Here is a 24,262-nt window from a genome sequence, read left to right as displayed (position 1 = left end):
CTATGACCCCAGCTGACTTCCTGCTCTTTGGGCAGGGGGCTGGACTCGATGATCTCCCGAGGTCCCTTCCAGCCCCTAATGTCTATGAAATTCTGTGAAATCTATGAAATCCTGGATGTTTCAAGCACACCAGAAAAATCAAGTATTATTTTGAGCCAGTCCTTCATGAACTATCTCTACGTTACATGTGGATGCAGAGCACTCTGGCAGCTTACAGACGTTAAAACAAATAAACAAACATACTTTAAGTCTGATGCACTCCCACACCAAGCCCAACACATGCTGAGAAGAGTTATCACATTAGTTGGACCTGACTCACCCAACAACTGTATAGATCAGGTGCTTTAGTGGGGCTTTTTGGTGCTTTTATCTAATAGCTTGCATCAGCTATTAAGATAAAAGCACTAAAAACACCTGCACAAGTGCCCAATCTATACAGACATTGTGGAGCTAGTTGAACTAACGTGCTGCTCCTTATGGTAAAGTGTGTTTTAGGGAGCTGGGGGTGGGAGGGGCAGGTTTAATATCTGTAAGCAGCCTCTGTGCCTAGTGTCTGGTCAGTCCTCCAGGCATCCTAAGCTGCACTGCTCCCCTCCCCCATCAAGACAGGCAGATCAAATGGTGGGAGCAGAAATGGGGACTGTTTTTAAGTTCCCAAATAGGGTAAGAATTATGCCCCTCCCCCCACTTCTAGGAGGGAGGTAAAACTGACCATGCAGCTTTCAAAATAAGGGTTGAAAAGCCATGTTTATCTTGGGAAGCCCTGGAGCATGCAGTCCCCCAGGCAGCACAAGTAGGAGTGCTACACCGCCCCCCCCACTTCCCCCTCAGCACCTGGCAAACCCTCCATGCCTCCCTGGAATGTAGGACGACTGAATACTCTACTATCCCCTGGTGGCGTTTCAGCAGCAGTGCAATCCCTAAAAAGAAAAGATCTTAGAACCATTAGCGGTGTATGTGGAGGTATTTCTGTCCAGGAACAATTGTGAACCACTTTCCAATCAGTGACATTTGTGAAATGATTCAAGTGCTAGGTCTGTCCACATCCATCTGAATCTGGTACACATTCTGTCCAGATGTGTATCAAGCAGAGTATCCAAAGACATTTTTTCCCCATGCAGATGATAAATATATATGGAAAGTGTCTTCTAAAAAAGAAAACAAAACATATTATCACTTCTAAATTAAATTTAAAAAATGCTACAATTTTTCCCACAATTATTACCTAAGCTTTCAGTGGAGAAAAATACAAACTGCTAAACGCAAAGTCTACAGCAAGCATTTAATTTCACTCCTTCATTCAAAATATTGTATATTTGCAATAATATAGATATTTTGGCTATTTAAAACTTGGGAACTCTGAGTTCTCATAGAAATTAATACACTGTAGAAAAAACCCATGTATTAAGTCAGCCATTTTGTAACAATCTCAGTGTCAACTATATCAGCAGGGGTGACTGATGCCTCCTGAGTCTGGGGCAGGCACAGTTTGTGGGTGGGCCAAAAACCCCATATCCACTCCTAAACTTTTGTGCCATGGCTTAGTGCCTCCCACCCGCAACACACCGCCAGCCCATGCAGCAAAAAAAATGCCCCATCCTGAGCAGTGCTGGTCAGCAGCCAATCTCAGGGTGGGGCACATGCCTGTGTATGTCAGAGATCATGTTTAGTGAAGGTATAGAAATAGCTGAAGAGTCATTAACTTGAATACTTTCCATTCAGGATGAAGTACTAGAGAACAGTAAGTCTACAAACAGATGTTGTCTTTGTCCCAGGATGTACCATTTTATCCTGGAACAAAGTACAATGGACCAGATATCCGTGTCCATAGTCCTAGAATAAATCCTAAAAAGGTTTCATAGTTTCACAGATGTTAGGGTCTGGAAGGGACCTCTTGAGATCATCAGGTACAGCCCTACCTGAGCTTGGGCAGGAAAGACTGCTGTGGTCAGATGACCCCAGCAAGGTGAGTGTCTAGGCATTTTTTGAAGTTATCCAGAGTAGGTCATTGTACCACTTCTGGGGGGAGTCTATTCCAGACCATGGACACAGTTTTTCCTTCTGTCTAATCTAAGCACTCTTCTACTAATTTATAACTGTTAGTCCTAGTTTTCCCTTGGGGAGCCCTGGTGAACAGATGTTCTCCTAGTCCCTATTATACACCATTTATATATTGATAGGCTGCCACCAAGTCCCCTCTGAGTCTTCTCTTCTGAAGAGACCTCTCAGCCTTTCATCATATGGGCTGCTCTCCATACCTCTAACCATATGCGCAGCCCTCCTCTGGACTCTCTTAAGCTTCTCCACATCCTTCCTCAAATGTGGTGCCCAGAACTAGATGCAGTACTCCAGCTGCGGCCTCACCAAGGCTGAGTGAAGTGGGGGGAGACATCTTTAGTCTTATTTGTGATGCACCAGTAGATGCATGCTAATATTTTGTTTGCTTTCCTGGCTATGGCATTGCATTGGTGGCTCAAATTCACTGTATGGTCTGTTAAGCCCCCAGGTCTCTTTCAGTTGTGGTACTGGTTAAGTGTAGCATTGCTAAGCCTGTAAGTATATTGCGGGTTTTTTCTCCTCAGGTGGAGCACCTTACAAATTTCAGTGTTGAACATCATAAGGTTTTGATCTGCAAGCCTTTCCAGGTCACCTTGTATCCCCAGCCTATCCTCCAGCATGACCACAGTCCCCCATAATTTGGTGTCATCTGTGAACTTTGCCAGTCCGCTTTTAGCACCTGAGTCCAAAACATTCATGAACTTGTTAAAAAGCATTGGTCTGAGTACTGAACCCTGAGGAAGGAACAAAGAAAAAAGCTGTTGGGCTTGCTTACCAAATGGAGCAAACCTGTTGGATCTGATCAGGCTGAAGGTAGCTTGTTTTCAGAGTCAGAGAAGATTAACAAAGTAAAGACTGAATCAGGGATGATGTCTCAAATGATTCTATATGTGGTCATCCACACACACAGCAGTTAGACTTACATGTCCAGAGTAGCTGAGGTTGGACTGGGAAACACTACAGGTAGAAAAGTAAAAGCTGGAGTCTCAAAGACACAAGCTGCATTTGGAGTCTAGCAAGCTGGGTAACTGGAAAAAGTGAGGAGATAAATTAAAACAAAGGAACATGAGCTTAAAATGGGTTTTAAAAAAGGATGGTGAATGACCTGGTTAATCCAGCTTCTCTCTACTTGAAGAAAAAGTACTTTTCATCTTGCCATGACATGTTTCCAACCCACTTTGCAGATAAAATTGCCCATATCCAGATGAACTTCCGAACCACCACGTTTGCTGCAGCACAAGAGTTTCAGGCTAACAGAGATCAGTTTTGTTCCAACTGGGATAATTTTAAATTACTGTTGCTCGTGATGTAGAAGATGCATTTGGTGGAATAATGGTGACCTGGCTTGTAAATGCCAATCAGGGGAGGCTGGAACCACTGTGGCCTGGGAGGGCAGAATGCCAGGCATTCTTAAGTCTATGTCTGGTTCAGGGCCAATGGGGTGAGTGCTGCTACTGTATTGCCCTTCCCCTCTCTACCCCCTGCACCTACCCAAATCCCTCCCCACTGCCTCTGCTGAGTTCAGTGGCATGGGAAAGGAAAGGATGAATGTTGGCAACAGTAGCAGTGCTCATCCTCTGGGTTATGGACCTGCATGAAAGTAGGGGCTCAAGATGCACCCAGTCATCAGAGCTCACATGCAACCCAGCCAGTGGCAGGTTATAACTGTGCTGCCAAATTCCTACTGAATCCACCCCTGGTTGTACATGCAGCTGCCCCTGAAAATTGTCAGAAAGCTGCTGCTAGTTCAGAATATATCAGCCCATCTCTGACATGAGTGGGTTGTCAGGAACATGCAACTTTAGAGTGCCATAGCCTGCACTGCCTCCCAATAGTTTTTTTGAGTGAAATTCAAGGTGCCCTAATCTGTCTGGGCCCTACATGCTTAAAGGACTGCCTTCTCATTTGCATCCCACTGCAATCCCTAAGGTCATGCGAGAGCTACCTATAAGTTCCTATAAGTACCATTCACGTGCTAAGTCAACAACCTGGAAGATGGGATGGAGTGCCCTCAACAAGTTCACAAATGACACCAAGCTGGGGGGATTAGTAGATACACTGGAGGATAGGGCTAGGATTCAGAGAAACCTCAACAAATTGAATCAAAAGAAATCTCATGGGATTCAATAAGGCTTCAAAGTCCTGCACTTAGGATGGAAGAATCCCACGTAGCAGTACAGGCTGGGGACTGACTGCTGACCATTTAGCATGGCGCCACCTGGTCCACCAAGGAGCACATCACTTCAAGGCCCGACAACTTAATACAGTAGCATCAGAAAAGGAGAAGGAGATCAACCTATGGCTGTGAATCCCACTTTCCTGTGTAACAACATGCCCCCATCACTGAAGCATGTGTGCATCCAGAATCAGATTCCTCAATCACCTGAGGACTGATCAGTCCTGACGGATGTTATGCTCGACTTTGAGGGATCACTGATGATAAAACAACAGCTCTGCTTAGGGGGTTATACTGGACAATAAGCTGAATATAAGCAAACAGTGTGCCCTTGCTGCAAAGAAGACTAATGGCATACTGGGCTGCATTAGTAGGAGTGTTGCCAGCATTGGTATTAGTGTCCTGGACCTGGGATCAAGTTACCTTCAGAAAAATCTGTAGTGAAATGACACCAACATGAATGTTGTCTGCCTGCTTCTGTCCCAGGGCAGCTGCTTGCTATGGGAAAAAGTTTATGTCAAAGTTCCTCAATCCGTGTGTCATGACCCAAAAGTTGGTCATATGAAAGGCTTATGAACAAACCTTAAAAATGAATCCTTTAAAGGAGAAAAACATGGGAAACTAGCTTCTCCCTTGCAGGCTGGCAGAGTTCGATCCTGAAAGGGGCTGCGGGTTAGGAATGAGGAGCACTGGGATGAGACTGACTATCAATGTTTACAAATGGGTCCTGGTACAAAAAAGGTTGAAAGCCGTAGTGTTATGTGATCCCCGCCACCTAGTAGCAAGGTGCTGTAATAACAGCTACAGTGAGCAACTTTTTCCAGATCTGCCTGGATCCCAGTGGGCATGTCTACACATGTGCCTGACTGTGAAGCTGTTACTGCGCAATCAATTAGTACTTGCTTTAGCAACTACTAAATGACTGCACAGCAATCACCATAACTGCTCAGTCCTGGCGGCGCACAGGTTGTTTCTGACCCTACATCACAGCAGCTCATTGCTATTACGCAGTAGCATCAGCATCACGGTTCATGCCCACCAATGCTACGTAACCATAGCAATGAGTTGTGGTGACATACCTCATTGCAATGGTGATGTAGCATCTCATATAGACGCGCCCAGTATAACTTACAGTGTGGCACAAAAATCCACTGATATAAGTATAAATTCCACTGATGTAAGTGTACCATATAATTAGGCTGCATGAGAGATGTGGAAGGAAATCCTGCTCACCTCTCCTTAGCTGGCTGGAAGAAGGGAACTTGACTGCGAGGAAGGTGGGAAGGTACTTCTTTATTGAGTACCTTTAACAGGCACTATGGGGTCAAGACCTGCTCTTAGGGAGACCCCCGCTAATCAAAATATACATGGAGCCTCATCAATTGTTCCCACATATACCCTTCTTATGGGATCATGAGGGAGCATATTCACACAATGTATGAAAGAATGTTTAAATGAAAACTGCGGAGTGGTTTGATTATATGGAATTTTTACTGGATATATGTAACAACCTGGGGAGAAGCAGTTCCCTCTAATCTGCAGCAATCACATTGTTCTCTAGTGCTTCCTTCTGAATAGGGGAATATTTAAGTTAACAACTTTTCATTGTACCTGTTGTACCTCATCTGAGGTACAAATGAGACAGAGCCTATTAAAATAGAGCTGCTTAAACGTACATAAATGCAGACACCCAAAATTCACAAATTCTCCATTGACAGATTATCCAAACTGCCACAATAACACTGTGCTCATTTATGCCAAGCAGCCAGAGGAGCAAAATGAGTGAAAGGGAGGATAAATTTGTAAAATAGCACAGTGCTTGAAGGCGGCAAGGAAAGCAATACTTCTATGAAGTCCCTTATATGGTTTTCTGCTGGCTGGAGCTCCTTGGCTTCATGTATACATAGCATAGCTTGGAAATAACTATACTCTGTGTCTTTAACCTGAAGTGTTAATGTTTTGAATCTGAAATGTTTTAAAGCCAGATTATAAAACCAATCCAAGCAGAATTACCCCTCTATTTTTGACCTCCATTCCATGAAAACATTACACAGTAAATCCTGCTGTTCCTTTGACCAGACACATAGCAGGGCTGCTCCATGCTGTGTGCAGTGGAGGAGCACAGGGCAGCCTTAGCTGGTTGCTGGCAGCAGCTGCAACTCCATGCCTCCCTAAAGGTAGCACCTGCAGCTACCACTTCAGTCACCTCCACCCAGTTACACTGGGGACTTTTCTCTAGATTTTACCACAAGAGAAAAGAACATGCTCTCTACCTTTTCTGCATTAAGCATACATTGAGGCATTTTCTATTCTTTTTCACAGCAATTTCTGAAATTGCTCTGTATTATATTTCAGCACATTGTGCTAGACTGAATTTCTTAGACTCCTGCAGTTTTAGGCCTTGATTATGTTACTTGTGCCCTGTTATGTTTATGACTGCTATGGTAACTGTGTATTTTTTCCTTCCATACCCTCACTAATATGTGTGTTTGGAGGTTTGGGGGCTACTAGTGCCCATTTTTACTGTACGTAGGCCTGTTTTATTATTTGGAAGTAACGTGTGCCAATGTAAAGGGCAGGTGGATCAGATTGTTGCGTTCAGAGGCCCTCCCTTCCTAAACAGTAGGCCAGTGGTGCTCAACCCTTTTGGATTCAAGGCATCCCCCCATAACATTTATGAACTGAATGGCACTCAATGTTACTCAATTTATATGTTATAGTGCTTACTTCCTTACACAGGGAATGGACAATAGGGATGGGGGATTGTCCAAACAGGGACAAGCCTATCAGCTTAGCATATCTGATTATCTTCTCACTTCTTACTTATCTCCTCACACTTCATGGCACCCTTCAAAGCATCCAATGACAGCCTAAGGGGTCCTGGCACCCTGGTTGAGAATCTCTGATGAATCACAAATGTTGCAAATGGAAAATGGCACAGGGGAGACTGAGGGGTCACTGTAAGCTGTGCAGAGGTCTGTAGCGGGCTGGCCCTCAGTTCCAGCACAGAAACAGTGTGTAAAGGTCTCCCTTGATTTATGCAGTACATGCGTTCCCAGAAAACTGCACATAAATTAGATTTGCATAAAGGGAACCCAATTTACAATGTAAGAAATAGGGATATGTTTCCACGGTGGTGGGAAGTAGGGAGTAAGGCTGGGACTAGGGAAGGGGAGGGGGGGAGGGGGGGAGGAGTGCAGAGCAGCCCGTTGGCCCTTCCCAGTGATGCAGCAGGGAGCAAAGCAAATGGAACTATAAGTGGGTGTGGGACACGGGGTGGGAGGACACGGCTCTTGCTGCCACACACGCCCCAGGAGGACTGCAGGTTGGGGGGCTGAGCTGGGCACTTCCTGGGGGGGCACAAGGCCCTGGACTTGTGTGCGGGATGAGAGCAGGCTGCTGCTGCAGGCTGGGGCTGGCAGCGACACTGGACTCTTCCCGGCACTTGAGGCAGATGGTAGCACTGGGAGGAGGGCTGCTGCCACCCCAAAATTTGCTGTAAGCCCCCCCCCAACCTACCCTTCCAGTGCTGCTGCTGAGCGCTGAGAAGAGCCCAGTGCCGCCACTGACCCCAGCCTGCAGCAGTAGCCTACTCTCATCCCGCATGCAGATCTGGGGGCATGCACCCCCTGGGAAGAGCCCAGCACAGCCTCCCAGCCATCAGCCCTCCCAGGTGTGCATAGCAAGCCATGCCCCTCCACCCCACACCTCCATACAGTTCCCTCTGCTTCACTCCCTGCTGCAGCTCCAGGCCTCCGCCTCTTGCCATTCACTGTAGCAGGGGCTGGGGTGAGTGGGGCCCCAACTCCATGGCCCTTTCTCCTCCCCCCACCTGCTTGGGGTGGGGTGCCTATGCCAATCATATAAGAGTGAATTTACCTTGCATATAACGAATTTTGGGTATAAAAAGGGTCATTGCATAAGAGTAAATTCACATATAAAGAACCTGCATAAATCGAGGGAAACCTGTATATGGAACAGGAAAGACTCTGGACAGGAGTTACTCCCTGGATGTCCACGTGGACTATCAACTCCTTCAAAGGAAAGTGCTTGTGAGCATGTGCTGATACTCACTCTCTCTAAAATAGCTAAAACCCCCAAGCCTGCTACTAAGGTCAGCTTTTAAAAGAGCTAGGGTTATATGGGTGACCTGAAGAGGACTGGTAGCAACCTCTAAAAGTGGAGCAGCACTGAACTCTGGCAGTAGAGTAGTGATCACCAACAGCAGCAGAACAATGTGGGCCTCCCCTCTCAGCATTTGCTACTTTGGCTGATGAAGGGGGGTAGACCCCTAGAGCAGAACAGCAACCTCTGGTAGCAAGGAGCAGCAGGGTCCTCTTTCATATACCTTCCAACACAGCATCTGCCATGACAGGCTGGCATAAGTGGCAGCAGTCCTAGACAGCAGCAACGGGTGAGTCTCCTTTCCCAACTGACTGGGCTGGACAATAGTTCCCTTGGGTTGGTTCACTGCTGACTGACATTTAACTGTTTCAGGTAATAGTTAAGGTTTTCTTTGAAGTTGTGTGTTTTCCTTAAGTGCAAAAATGGTTACAATGTGGAAAATGCAGTCTGCATATGCTTCAGAGGTGGAACAAGCAAGTTTTATACCTTGGATGGCAGAAGTGGCAGGGGCTGCAGCTACAGCTGCAATTTCTGTGCCCCCTCCTCTCCCCCACGTCAGTGCTGGTACTGGTGCCTTAGTCACAATCCCTAATTATGCTACTGTCATATATGCTTAATTTACAAGAATAACAGTGCATCAATACTTTATAGTCAATATGTTGTGATGCATGTATTGTGCCTGTTCTGGGATGCAATCGTTTAGATTCTGACAGATTAAATTACAAGAAATAAAAAATGTACTTCTAAAACACAAATGTGATTTCAGTTCTCTTTAGCCACATCAGTCCAGTGTTACTTTTTTTTTTAAATATCTACTTTCATACATAAAGCAAATATAGCTAACAGGATTCCCACTGAGAGAAAAAGGTTTTGTGTCATGAACAGGAGTGACACAGAGCAGTGATTTAAAAAAATGTACCAAAAAAAAAAAAAAAGGCGGCCCTCCTGTCCTCAGCAAGAATACAGTGATCGGTCTGGGGGTGTGATAGGAATTGCAACACATCACTTTGAGTGATTCATCTCAATCTTAAATTTGTTATTGTCTCAGACGTATAACACAGACAATTAAGAGCAAAAATGTATCTGTACTAAGATTGGAAACCTATCACTTTTGATACATAACCATTTGGGAGTCATACAAGATCTTTGTCAACTGGGCACAAATATGTTAAACATGCTGTGGTGCCTCTTATTGTTCATGGCCCAATTGTGTACCTGCCATTTTACTGTACCAATTTGGCTCTTACTTTCTACAGTCAGTAGCAAGACATGTAAGTGACCATCTCAATGAAGCTATAAGGTCTGAACCAATTAAGGATCAGACTCAATTGCATAAGATCAAATATTTTTCTATAATCCTAGTTAACACTGACACTATCATGTTCTTCTAGAGAATTGTATAAACAAATTTATAGTGATTTTAGCAGCTAATCATTTTGCAAGCATGTTAAATTATGGTGTGCATATTTATATATAAAAAATAATAATGCAAGCCCACATCTTATTCCTAAATGTTGCTAAAATTGGATTAATTATCTAACTCCAAAAAAAGCATTCAGGTTTCATTGTTTATCATAAAAGAAAGCAAAGCTACAATACTCCTGTATTTCTCAAGCACAGTATGAACACATTTGGCATGTCCCATCAGTTATACACAATCTTCATGCTCTAAACAAGATATGAGTTTAATTAAATAGTCACAATCAGTTTATCACTCTAGTATCCAAGTACAGGACAGTGGGCACATCTCCTGAGGACCAATTATTTTTCCATGTGCCCACATTGTGAACCTGGGGCTTATCAGTAGACTAGTGGCTTGCTGCAGCAAGTCTCTTGTTTATCCTGTAGACATCAAAGTGCAAGGGGATGCTAATGCTATAAGTAGCTTTAGCTCCCCAGATTCTCCCCATGACTTCTGCTGACAATTTATAGACGATCCTAATCCACTGCGCAGTTACTACTGTGGCAGTCATTTGAGCACATAGAAGGTCCTCAGAATGGAGAGGGAGAACTTAGCCATGTGGACAGGTCCTGCCCTGTAGACCAGAGATCTCCTCAGTGCTCTGTAATCCCTTCTTGTTGGTAAAATATTCCACAAAGAGATCATCACAGATTCCTCCCAACTCTTTGCTTCCTTCATAGGCTTATTTGCAAACTTGGGCATTCTCCTCTGTACACTGTTGGAAATAAACTCTATTTGATACCAACTTTGGGGCAATATAGTATGCAGCAAGCATGCAGGGAGCACCCCACACATATATAAAGGAAGATTTTGGCCTACTTGTACTTACTTGCATCACTGGAAAAAGCACAACATTATAGTAAAAGATCTTGAATTTTGCCAACTGTCTTGTTATCCTATGTTTAATGATGTGCAGAGGGCAGATCCAGGCTATATAGTGGAGTAGTCACATCCCACCCCTTTGGCTGTATGCTACATGCTCAGTGAGATCTCTGAGATCACTGGCACGTCAGCACAGCTCCTGCCACAGCACTACATACGTTGTAAGCTCTCTGACTGGAGCCCCTGCTTTCACAAAGCTTTAGAGCCTACTCCTGCTGCTCATCCCCTCTTTTCTCTGGCTGTTGAATTCAGCAGGGGGGAAGTGGACGGGAAGAAAGAATGGCATTTGTGCTCTAAAGCAGGGGTTTTCAATCTGAAGTGTGCAGACTATGTCTAAGGTGGGGTAGGCAAAATACAGCCTGTGGGCCAGATGTGACCCACCAACTGACTCAATTTGTGGCTGCCCCTATGGTGCTCTGCAAGGAGCTGGGGAGCTTGCATCATGCTCCCACCAGCACCCACTAGCCTGGGCCCTGGTCAGTGCGCACCTTCTGGCAGGGCTGTTCCCGCTGCAGCTGCAGCCGACTGGGCACTGCTCTGCCACCCTCACCTCTAGTGGGAACCACCTGACTGAAGCTTCCCCTTCTCCTGCCCACCTGGAGCAGTGCAGCAGGGGCAGAAACAGGAGGAGGAGGAGGAGCCACTGCTGGAGGCAACGGAGCAAAGCAGTGCCCGGCTGGCTGCAGCCACACTGGAAATGGCTCCAATGGAAGTTGAACACACTGGCCGGAGCCCAGGCTCCCTGCTGCCCCCACCCCTGGCTAGCTCCCATGCAGGCCCTCCCACACACACTCTCATACATCGCCCCAGGCGGAGTGTGCAGGGAGCAGGTTGCACCCATCTTGCTCCCTGCCCGCCCAAAGCCCAGTAGGGAGTTTTGGTGAGTTTTTGGGTGCTCACTCACTCCATGAAAGCTCATCAAAACTCCCTGTGTGGCCCTCTGATCTAATTGCCTATTCCTGGTCCAAGTGGTCTGCAAAGATGACTATAATCAATCAGAAGTATATGAATACCCACACTTACAATTCAAAGTGGCCTGCACCTCCATTCAAAATTTTTTAGGGGTTCTCGAAGGAAGGTTGAGTACCACTGATCTAGAGCCATGTCATGGCAAGAGCTCCAGCCTGAGCCTGTACCAACCAGCTGATGAGCTCAGGGAGCTTACAGCACACACACCTCACAGTCAAAATGAATGTGGTTCATAGATTCATAGATGTAGGGCTGGAAGAGATCTAAGTAGATCATCAAGTCACCCCCTGCCCTGGGCAGGAGAGAATACTGGGCTCATATGACCCCAGCTAGGTAACTGTCAAGCCTCCTCTCAAAGACTCCCAAGGTAGGAGCCAGCACCACTTCCCTTAGAAGATGGTTTCTAGATCCTAGCTGCCCTGACTGTTCAAACAAGTTTCCAAAGCAGAATGCATACTGATAGGTGTGTAATTCCTTTTGATATTTAAACAATATTTTCTAGTTTGTAAAAGTGTGAGACTGTTCCGGCGTGACGCATAGGGGATACATGTGGGTACACTGTATGTGGTGATGCACCCCATGCAAAAAGGTGCTGCCAACACTGTTGGTGGTGCCTGTGAGTGATCATCATTTGTGACATCTGTAGGTGGTCCATAATTGCTCCTGGATGCCGCTGCCAGTGGCACCTATGGCTGGTTGCTGCCCCCTGGTTGGCGCTTGCCACCTCCCCCTCATTGCACTCCAGCCTCCACGGCATTCCCCTCTGCTGCTGTCACACTCCACTGCCACCAGCACAGCCATGCCCCCCCAGCCGCCGGGGGCACACACTGTTCATGAAATGTTCAATGCCAGGATAATACAGCCATTATTATTTAGAGACCCAACCATGAATTTAGGATTCTACCAGTAGACAATGAAATTAAAAACATTGGGTCTCTGACTCCTCATATCTCAATTCTGTCAATTTATAAAACAGCTATCAGTTTGTTTTTATTAGAAGTGCACTGATACTTATGTCTGATATCAGATCAGCACCAATATAAAGAAAACTGTCTGTATCAGAAATTAGCCTGATGCGGCCAATAATTTGGTCAATAAATTGCCCATGCACGCGCACAGCCACAGTGTAGCATGTAGGTGGTGAGGAGCACCATCGGGCAGCTTGGAAAGCTGTGTTCAGCTGTTAAGTCTAGTGTGGTGGAAGGGGAGGGGGAAGGAGGAAGAGAAGGGGCATGGGGAGTGCAGATCAAGGCCCCCACAGTGAGGGAGGAGTGAGGCTAGGGGCTGGGCAAATGCTACACAGCTGGGGCAGCGTGGGGTGGGGATGGAGCTGCAGATCATCCAGAGGGTGCCAGGAGGGGTGGCTCCCATTGCTGCACACCATTTATTTGGGAGCCATTGGTCTGGTGGCTCATCTGGTGCTCATCTGAGAAGCCATGGTGGGGGGTGCTCCTGGATCTGCATGGGGTGGGCTGGAGCTGGGGCTGTGCTAAGCTCTTCCCAGCAGGGTAGGACTGCATATGGGGCAGGTAGCAGTAGTGGTGCTGGGAGGGGGGTTGGGGAGGGCTACGGTGAATTTTGGGGTGGCTGCAGCCCTCCTGTAGTCCCCCCACAGCGCTGGTGCCACCTGTCCTGAACATAGCCCCACCCTTCCTGAAAGAGCCCACCCCATCCCATGCAGATCTCAGGGTACATGTCCCCCATGCCCTCCTGGACGAGTGGCAGGAGCAGCGGTGGGAGCCAGGTTAGCCACCAGACCAGTGGCTCCTGGACAAGTAGTGTGCAGAGGTAGGAGCTGCCCCTCCACTACACTCCATCCTGTAACTGCCCCATCCCAGTTGTGCAGTGCTTGCCCCAGCCCCTGCCCCACTCCTCTCTCACTGTGGGGACCTTGATCTGTCCCCCGCATGACCCTTCCCTCCCTGCTCCCCATCCACCACACCAGACTTACCAGCTGCACACAGCTCTCAAGCTGAGGGGCTGGCATTGGAAATCAGATCAGTATTGGCTAATATTCCTCCTCAAAAATCTGCTATCAGTATTGGTCCCAAAAATGTGTATTGGTGCACCCCTAGTTTTTATCAAGTATTTTCATATGCTTGGAAGAAAATCACTGCAGGTTCTAAATTATGCTCATATTTATTATTAAGAATATTAGTCATCATTGTATTTTGCAAATAAGTTTCCAAATATAATGGAAAAATAAAAATAATTCTGTCAAGGAGCTTCACATTTGTAAACTGAGACAACACTGACAATAAACCATTTCTTGGATTCCATAGTGTGTAGTACATATCAAAACTTCACATGTATCCTGAAGACAATTCAGATCTCCAGTTTCCCATGGCAAGACTTCATAAAAATAACAGACATATGAATAAGCTATTAAACTCAGCAAAAAGTCATGTCAATAGGTATCAGTGAATAAAATCCCAGAGAACAGTGTTATTACAAAGAAGAATATGGTAAAGCTTAGTTTTACTACCTATATCTCAAAGTACTGATATAAATACTACTGTATCTTACCAGTAGGCAGCACTGTTACATCTTTTTAGACGTTAGCCATGTTAATGTCATACTGTGCCATCTGTAACTTATTACACATTATCTGACCTTTACTTGTATTCAAGACTCATTATTTTCACTTCAGAATAGTTATAATCTCTCAGATTTTCTTTATTTCTTTTTCTAGAACACCAAAAAGCCTAAGGAATATTTTTAGCACATCAGAAATGGGAAATGGAGGTGGAAACGGTTTATTGGATTTAATTTATCAATTAGTATGACTGTGACTTTTTAAACAAAACCAACAATTACATGTTAAATGTTTATATCAATGTGATAAATGACCTCAGGTAAACAGCTAGCTCATAGAAATGAATCATTTCATTATTTGAAAGAATTTTAATTTGCATTAAGATCTTATAAGACACTGTGATGGAGTACACTACCAAGGGCCTGATTCTGCAAACCTTTGTTCACTTAGATATAGTTCCTAGTCACGGGATTAATGACATGACTACTCCCCTCAGTAAGAGCTCAAAAGATCCAAATACATTATAAATTTAGAATAACTATGTCTTTTTTTTAAGAAAAAGAATTGCTATAGGTATTTTGAATATAGCCAAATATGCATATCACAAGGGCCTACAATACCTTAAGTATCAAATATCATTTATTCTTTAAAACCTACAAACTCTGTATCATTAATCAAATCTACTTTGATCTTACATTCCTTGAGCATTAAAATTCCCAGTGAAGTCAGTGGGAGTTTTGGGTGCAGAAAGAATGAAGGATCAGTCCCCAACTATATATGCACCCAGAAGCAAGGGTTACTGCCAGAGGTTAATAGGCATATTTGTGAAGAATCTAAAGAATACTTTTGCTAGAAGAAAAATGTATATAAAAGGCAGTAGTTTAAAAGAAGAAAAAGAAATAGAGTGAGCTTTCAACAGTTCATTTGTAAACAAGATATACTATCTTACAGGTTTTATCACTACCAAAGATTTTTTTTAAGATTCTGCCCTACTTCCACACCAAAATTATAATTTCCTATTTCATAAAAAGGCACTGAAACGTAAAATGGGCCAACATCAAAATATAACAAGGAAGCAAAGATAAATTAGAAGAATTCTTTGGTTCTTTCACTAACTAATCAGAGATATACAGAAAAGGACCTTTTAAGTTTAATGATACCTGCTCATTAAATGATGCTAAACACTAAAATACCACGAACAGCAGGGAATTTCAGTTTACATTAGAGAAAAAAAATAAAAGGGTAAAAATGACTGAAGTTGGTCAGTTCAAGCTGATAGGGCACTTCAAATGAATAACAGAAGAATAAAAGAGACACTCTAGGTTAAATTAGGTTCTCCTATGCCTTTTCTTGAAAGTGCTTAACTTCACAAATTTTATTTGAATTAACTAACCTGCCAAAATCAAAGACTTGAATAGGGGTAAAGTTAAACAAGCAACTACACTTCACAGTAAGTTTACCCATTAAACAGCAGATAAAACCTTAGCATAAGAAAAATGGTGGAAACAGTTTTTAGAACATGCATTTTTCTTTCCCTAACCAAAAGAAATGGCATGCCTTTTAAACTGTGGAAAAAAATTGTATCACAGAGTAAAATTATTCAGATACTGAACTGACTTCTTATAATAATTTATTTGTAAGGATCCTCTTCTTCATACATTCAGCACATCATTTTTCTTCCTTCCTTTTGAAATATATAATATTAAGTGTTTACCAATTTAGTGTGGCTTTTTAGGATATTAAACAATTAGTTATACAGCATTACCTGACTAATAACTGTTATAAATACTAAGTAGGTAGTAAAACATTTAAAGAAAACTAAGCCATTTGAAGAAATCTTCAAGGTTAAAAAAAAGAGCTTGTAAATAAATGGAAGAAGGGTACGATTCTTTCAAAATACACACTATTCCCCATGCTACTTTGCTTTGAAGATTATTACATTTATCATTAAAAAGAATAAAAGAAAAGAATTCTGTTCTGGATTTTCTGCTAGCAATGGAAGGGTAGTCAGAAAAATCCCTATTTCAGATATATTTAACCTTTTTCCCCAGATTTTCAATAAACCTCCTTTTAATGCTATAGAAAATAATAAATATTATCCTTTTATTCTGCATGAAAACATCTCCTCCTCTCTCCCAAGCTTCATATGCAAAGGTCACAATTCTGGAACTGAAACCATGTGGGCAAGCTGTATTGTAGAGACACTGCTTGGGCACAGGGTCTACTCACAAAGATCTAAGTAGGGCTAAAAGAAGATGTGAGTAGGATTATCTTCCCTCATTATATAAAATATTTCTAAATCTATTTAGGAGTTCTAAACTGTGCTTTGCTCATTTTGGGGAGCAAAATGACATGAGTTGCTTGACGTCAGTTGGACCGTTAGTTGGCAGGAGCTTTCAATGTATGGTCCATGGATCACCAGCGATCCAGAAAGTTCCTCCCAATAGGCACAGGACAGCCAGAAAGACAAAAAATACTGCAGGGGTGGCTGGAGATTAGTATGGAAGATGGAAAGGTTTATATCCCTTATGTTGTAGTATTCCACAGAATTTTAAAAAAAAAAAAAAAGAGGCAAGAAATATTTCCGTGTGTCCTGTATAGTTTACTCTGTATTATAAACATTGTGGTTTTAAAATATTTTTCTTGAAAAAAAAATGGAATAAACTTGAGGTACAAGCTTCACATTGCCTCAAAATGTAAAAAAATCCATAATTTATTGTATATGAAAATTACCAAAAAGCATTTTCCAACTATTCTTTTAATCCTTTTGAGCCTGATCCAGCCAAATGAAATTAATTTGTATAACTTCCCCTGGTGCCTACTGCTAAACCTTAGCCATGAAATTAAAACACCAGACTGGAACTCAAGAGAACAGAGTTCTGTCCTACACCTCTCATGGAAAAATAACTTTGGGCATGATTTGGAGAAGGGATAATCATCTATGGCTTTCCACCTTTAATGTGAGTTATTGTTGCCCAGTATCTCTGAAAAATAGGTTGCAAACTCTTCTATGCATCATACTTCAACTTATAAATAACATCATCACCTCACTGATGTGCTGTAAGGATATATCTATAATTTCCAAAGGCTTTCAGACAATTTTGCAAGGCAAAGGCTTTCAGGCATTTTTGCATAGAACAGAAAAAACAAATCCATGACATCCCAGGTTAGCGTTAAAGTTACACTTTCCTCCAGTTAAAGAATTCTAATAAGGAATTCTGCAAACAACATATTGTTGGGAAGGTTTCTGTGATTCCATACAATCAAAGCTTGTCACCTTTTAAACTTTATTCTCTAAGACAAAATTGCTATACTGCAACACAATGATATAAAACTTCTGCATTATGGATGTTATGGCATCCCCAACTAGGTACACTGCAAAGCTGTAATGTGTCACAGGCACAACTGACAAGTAGGGCTGTGAGAAATGGCAGTGTTCCGTTTTGACCAGCATTTTGACAGAACAGTTTTGTTTCAACTTTTGTTTTGAGTCTCCCTTGGCACCCTTGGGGAAAACTAGGAGGAACCGTCACAAACTCCTGGAAGATTGTTTTAGGCTTGTTTCAGGCTCAACATTAGGAAAAACTACTTCACAACTAGGGTGTCCAGACTGTGACCATTACTCCTAGTTTTCCCCAAGGGTGCCCTGGTGAACAGTTGTTCACCGAGACCTAGATGTACACTTCTGATGAAGCAGTAAGCTGCTACCAAGTCCCCTCTCAGCCTTCTCTTTTTCAGGCTGAAGAGTCCCAGGTCCCTCAGCCTTTCCTTGTATGTGGAAATCTCTGATCATATGGGTAGCCCTTCTCTGGATGCTTCAAGCTTTACCATGTCCTTGTTAAAGTGTAGAGACCAGAACCAGATGCGGTACTCCAGCTGCGGTCTCACCAATGCTGAGAAGAGCTGAGTAGAGCAGGAGAATCACTTCTTTGCAATGGTTTTGCTGGAGATGCATCAATTGATGCATGCCAGTGTATTGTTGGCCCTACTGGCTACAGCATCGCACTGCCAGCTCATGTTCACACTGTGGTCAATTATTACCCCCAGGTCTGTGGTGGCAAGTGATGGGGGATTTTTAATTCTAATGCCTGATGAGAGGCAGCAGTTGCACAAGCACCCATGTCATGAGTTTTGCCTGTCAGCAGCTAGGGGTGCAGGACCCCAGAACCTTCCTACACCTATCTCCTTGACAGCTGGCAGGCTTTGTGGCCTCAGCAGGGGCTTCCATCCCTGCAGCTTTCACCCTGCTGCGCCTTAACACACACAGTGTCAGCCATGTCACAAGTTTTGCTTGTCTGCACCTTGAGGTGCAGCTTCCCCAAACCCCTGCACCTATCTCCTTGAAACTTGACAGGCTTCATGACCTCAGCAGGTGCTAGGAAGCCTGCAGTTTTGACCCTGCTGTGACTTCATGCCCTCAGAAGATGCTACCATTTCTGCAAGTGTTATCTAAATATGGCCAGAAATGACCAAGTTATAGCCTGTTTGTCCTTCCCCGTTATATCCTATGGGCGAAACAGCAAAACGTTTTGATGAAACAAAAAGAAACTCGAAACAAAAGTCAAAATGAAACACTGTTCTGTCAAAACACTGGTCAAAATGGACCACTGCCATTTCACACAGCCCATGCCTGCAGTTTTGACCTTGTTGTGGCTTAACACACACACCTGACACGTTTTGCTTTCACGGTTTTGGAGTTCAGTTTCTCTGAACCCCCTGCACCTATCTCCTTGAAACATGTCAGGATTTGTGGCCTCAGCAGGGGCTAGTATTCCTGTAATTTTCACCCTGTGGCTTAACAAATAATACACAATTTTGGCTCTCAAGACTTTGGGGTGCAGTTTCTCCAAAACCCTGCACCTATCTTCTTGAAACTTGTCACACTTTATGCCCTCAGAAGGGGCTACCATTTATGCATGTTTTATCCAAATCTGGCCAGAAATGACAAAGTTATAGTCTGTTTCAGCCTTCCCCATTATAGCCTATGGGCAAATTGTCAAAACAGTGTCAAAACAGCGAAACATTTCAACTTGCTTCGTTTTGTTTCAAGGCTGTTTTGACTATATCTGTTTCATTTTGATTTTGCTGTGTCAACCTCAAAACAGGTCGAAACAGCATCAAAACAAAACTGGTGGCGACATTTCGCACAGCCCTACTGACAAGATGCATCTAGATGGCTACAGATTAACAACAACAACAAAAATCAAGGACTGTACCCCCACTGCCCAGCCTGATTTTCTTGTTAGTAGATTTATTATAGTAGCATAAAAAGACCAAAAATCAGGACTGGGGCTTCTTTGTGTTGCACATAGTATTCATCTAAGAGAAAGAATGTCCTCAAACCAAAGAGATTACAATCTAAAATAATACTCAGAATGGGAAAGATAAAGTACACAAGCCTAGTGATCAGGGTTCTAATAGACATATGTCACAATGTTTGTTTTTGGTTTTTTTCTATTTAATTGTTATTGCTAATCTAGTTTTAAAACGAGAATACATAAGGCTCCCTATGCCAAAGCTCACATAAATCACTTAGCAGTTAAAACCTGCCCTGTGACATCAAGAAGGTAATCCTGATTGTCTTCTGGTAAACCTTTCTGTTCATATCTAGCTCAGTAGTTCAATGAAGTTCCAAAGACTTCTAGGTCTGTGAAAATGTGCAACTGGGATTTGCTTTTGACCTTTCAGGGAGGGAAGGAAATACATCTTCCATCTCATTCCCAGCTGGAAGGGAGCAACTTTCCTATGTGCTTATCCCCAGAGTGCTTTTCAGACCAAAAACATTGCAAGTTTTTGCTTCTCCCAGTGTCAAACTGCTGCCAACCAAAACTCCTCATAACAGGTTCAACAACAAGACAATGGTTTTTCAATAAAAACGAAATATTTAGGCACCAGGGTGTGCCTGTACACACGCAGGATGCCTACTCTGATGTGTTCTAATTAGAACAGGTCACAGCAGAATGCATCAGAGCAGATTCAATTAATCTAATTAGAATGCTCAAGCAGCAGCTTTGCTGTCATGTGTATTCAGCATCCCCACATTTCAAAATGGTGGCAGAGGTGCTTTAACTAAAGCTTGTTTAATGAACTGAAGTTAAAATGCCCCCACCAGCATTTTGAAGCACGGGATGCCGAAAACACAAGATGCTGTGGGTGTTTTAATTAAAACAGCTCCCGAGAGCTGCTCTAATTAAAATGCCCCCTCAACCCCATAGCATATGTATAGATACCCTAGAGATGCAGGCCTGCTTGGTGGTAGGAGTGAGAAATGGACTGAAAAACCATTTAAGCTGTTGCCTTTACTGCAGTTAGCCTGGGCTCTTACACAGGAGATGCTTCTCAGGAGCTGCTGTTACCCAGGGGCAGCTCCAGTGGCCCTCTGCTCACCCCTAGCAGCCTGCCCTGAGCCTGCAGGTGTTGGCAGAGCATTGTCTCTGCCATACAGCTGCCACTCCCACACCAGGCCCCTGCACCAGGTGCTGCAGGCAGCTGTCCAGGTCTGGCAGCACAAGGAGTACTGTGAGGGGGCCCAGACAGCTAGCACAGGACCCACGATGGTGCCATCCTTGCTGTGGGTGTGCCCACTGCCCAGGGCCACAACTGATCACAGGAGGAGAGTGGTGACTTTATGGCACTGTGGGATGAGGCAGAGATGCAGCACCATTTTGAGTGGGGCAGGCATTTTGAGTGGGGCAGGCATTTTGAGTTGGAGTCAACACCCATGTCTATGAGAGTCGGCTGACCCAGATATGGGAGCGTGGCACAACTGGTTGGTGTGGCAGTGCCACAAAGGTCAAGGCCTTGAGAGCACAGTGGGTTTCCATCACCAACCTCAATCATCAGTTAGTGAGCGCCTGCAAGACCATAGCCTTTATGTGGTAACAGACAGACATAATTACACCCCAGGACTCAGGCTGCAGCTGTGCTGTCTATATCAGCATAGGCAGCCTGCTTGAGCCCCTGCCCTGGCCTTGCACCCCTGGTGATACATCATCAGGGGAGGACAACTGGGTGTCTAGCAGCCCATCCTGCTAAGCTTCCTGGCTGCAGTCTCCATGAGTACCTCAGAAAGATAGACCCAGCATCTGCCATGCCAGCTCCACAGCCCCAGCTGCTGCCACAAGACATGGCCCACCATGACACCACTGTCTGCCAGCAGCACCAGCTCTTCCCTGGGGAAGAGTCCCCGACCGGGTGCCCCTCCCCCCACCACTTCCTGAGGTCTGAGGACACCGCCTGTAACTGCATGCTGTCCCCAACAGTCATGACCATGCAGAGCAACTAGCCATGCCATCCCCAGCCATGTAGTAAGCTCCATTCTGGAGGAAGGGCACTCCCTACACCAGGCCCCTGCCCCTGCCTCCCCTCCCTGACCCAGGTTCCCCTACACAGGGAAATGGGAGACAATGTCAAACTTTACTGAGCAGCATATGCCCCAGCAGCTAGGCAGGTATAGGCCTCTCACATGCCAAGGCACGTGTCAATGCTGCTGATGTTATCTTCCTCAGCAGTGAGCAGCAGGGACATATAGTGCAGTCATAGGCAGCCCTCCAGGTGGTGGGAGAGGTTGCAGGGCAGCCTAGGCTTGCCCCCCACACCACTGGGGCTCAGGGGCATGCTCAGGGTGGAGTGGCAGCATGGGGGTAGGGACTGGCCCCAGGGCACTTCCCCAGAGAGGCCCCTTGCAGGGAGGGCAAGGGTGTGGGCATCTCCTCATCCCAGCTGTCCAGGAACCCTGCATCCCGAGCCTGTGCTGGAGCAGCCATAGCGTGGGGAGGCACAGGTGGGAAGGACAGCACTGCTGCATGCTGTCCCTGCACTGGGCATGCTGCTTCTGGCCAGGGAAGTGGCTGACCAAAGAGCAGCAAGCAGGGCTGGCTTCTGAAGAGGGCTGCCGTCTGTTGGCAGCTGGAGCTCATTGCAGGGCCCCAAGAAACAGGAGCAGTAAATCTGCTCCAAATTCTCTGCACATGATGCTTGCCCAGTACCATTTAGTTGCAGGTATTTTACTCATGAGTAAACTGGTGCCGCATCAAATGCATTTGTAGATGCACCCTGTAAGTCCTAGAGAAACAGAGAGATTGAAACAGACATGAGAACAGAGAAACACAGGTATGGGTCTAATGTATGCCCGCTCAAACTCAGACTAGGTTAACCCAAGCACACAAACTCAGGATGCGGTCACCCGAACAAATTCAGAAAAAATATATCTTTACGGGCATCGCTCTACGTTAAATTACTCTGTATTGCGTCTATATCTAATTAAATAACACCTATCTGAGGGTTTAGACCCATTCCAGATAAAACTCCAGAAATTTGTGATTAAAGTATGAAGGAGAAGAACAGCATAAGCAAGAGGAAGTGTTGGCAAAATGATTAACGACTCAAAGTGAAAATGTTATTCTCTGGAAGAAATTTAGGATATCTTCATGTTTTCTGTTTCAGTGAAAGGGGATGAAGCTCATTTAGTCTTTAACCTGTAATTAATACTGCTAGGGAAGTGCCTTTTTCATCAAGAAATGTAAAGCCACAGGTAATGAGCAATTCAAAATGATCTTGCATTAGTTAAGATGTGCAAAGTGATCTTGCATAGCTAAGGGGTTAAAAATACACATTACAGATGGCTTCTTAAAGGAGACTTTCATAGGTGCTAAATCATTTCATGAGCTGATCACCAGACTGAAAGAAACTTGTTCACCTTTATCGTGTCCATGATAACTTGAAAAAGTTGCCAGATTAACATATACAGAATCTATCTGTAAGGAAAATAAAGATAAGTGAAACTGCAGGCTTAGCATGAGGCATCAAAATATTTAAATGACCATTTTCACAACATGCTGAAACATTTTTCTACTTGAAGTTCAAAAGTCCTTTTAGTATACTTTTTCCAAGAAATCGGGATGCTTTGAGGTATTGGGTTAAGACTGGCATGTCTCTGTATCTCTCCTCTCTCAGAAGCTTTCCTAAAAAAAGAAGATATTGGGAACTGATGGAGCATATTGTGATTAGGCTGACTGCTGACTTAAAACCAGGTTCTTAGCCTGATGGGCTGCCATCTCTATTAACAATGGAAACTATTTCCATCAGGCCATTAAGAGGTTATCAAGATTACCGAACTGTTGTCCTTCTTGGCTTTGGTTAATATGATCCTTGGAACATGTCATCATGTATGAATGGTTGGATATGGCCCTTTCCAGTATCTTTTCTTGTTGTTAGAAGCAGAAGGCAAAAAGTTTTATTTTCAAGTGACTGTCAGACAGGTCCACTTTCAGTACCATACATGGGCCCACAATTCCCTGATCCTTTAAGAACGTCTACAGTTGTTACTGTCTTGAGTTGCAGGAATCTATTCTTAAGAAGATATTGATCCCAAATCAGATAAGCTACATATATAATAAGTGCCCCCTAGAACTTCAGATTTTAATGTTGCCACTTCAAACCTTCAGACACCCTGCTTCATTCAGGGTTAAGGTTAGGGAGCTTTAGTTCACTTTTCACTACAGGATCATATAGTTAGAATGAAAAAGCTGCTGCACATTCCAATCAGCAGTCCTCTTTTCCTTTTTAGGCAGCCAAAACATATGTCTGTCCACCCTTTATCCCAATATTGTCAATTTTATTCCATTTCTAATGCTCCACAAGAATACCTAGACCTTCCTATATAATAATTTGGTTCTCCTTTGTATTGGTAATATCCCCCATCTTAGTGCTGTCTACAAATTTCAGGATATTTCTGTTTCTAGTACCAAAGTTGCTGATAAAAATGTTGAAAAAGGACTGGCACCAAGACTGATCCCTAAGGAACACCACTGGTAACCACCCTCAGTCAGATAACTCACCTTTCAACATAACCTGCTATAGTGCCCTTTTCAGCCAAACCCTTATCTACCTCTTGACTGAAATATTGATCTTCATCCCCTCCACTGTGGTTAGTAAATTGCTATGAGGCACAGTATCAAAAGCTTTGCTTAGAACTAGATAAATTAAGTCCACTATATTAGCCGTATCCAAGTACTCTCTTACCTTGCCATAGAATTATATTAAATACATCTGA

At 44.1% G+C, this 24,262-nt stretch overlaps 1 protein-coding gene across 1 annotated transcript in view; it reads right to left on the bottom strand.

The window, feature by feature from the left end:
• Nucleotides 1-24,262, bottom strand: part of FOXP2 (forkhead box P2) — a 638,779-nt gene that overhangs the window by 277,838 nt on the left and 336,679 nt on the right. The gene's annotated exons all lie outside the window — the stretch shown is intronic.

This window comes from Crocodylus porosus, unplaced genomic scaffold (assembly GCF_001723895.1).
Source record: "Crocodylus porosus isolate Cpor-Errol unplaced genomic scaffold, CroPor_comp1, whole genome shotgun sequence".
Taxonomy (NCBI): domain Eukaryota; kingdom Metazoa; phylum Chordata; order Crocodylia; family Crocodylidae; genus Crocodylus; species Crocodylus porosus.
The sequence above is the reverse complement of the archived record's forward strand: the minus strand, read 5'-3'. Positions and strand labels throughout refer to the sequence as shown.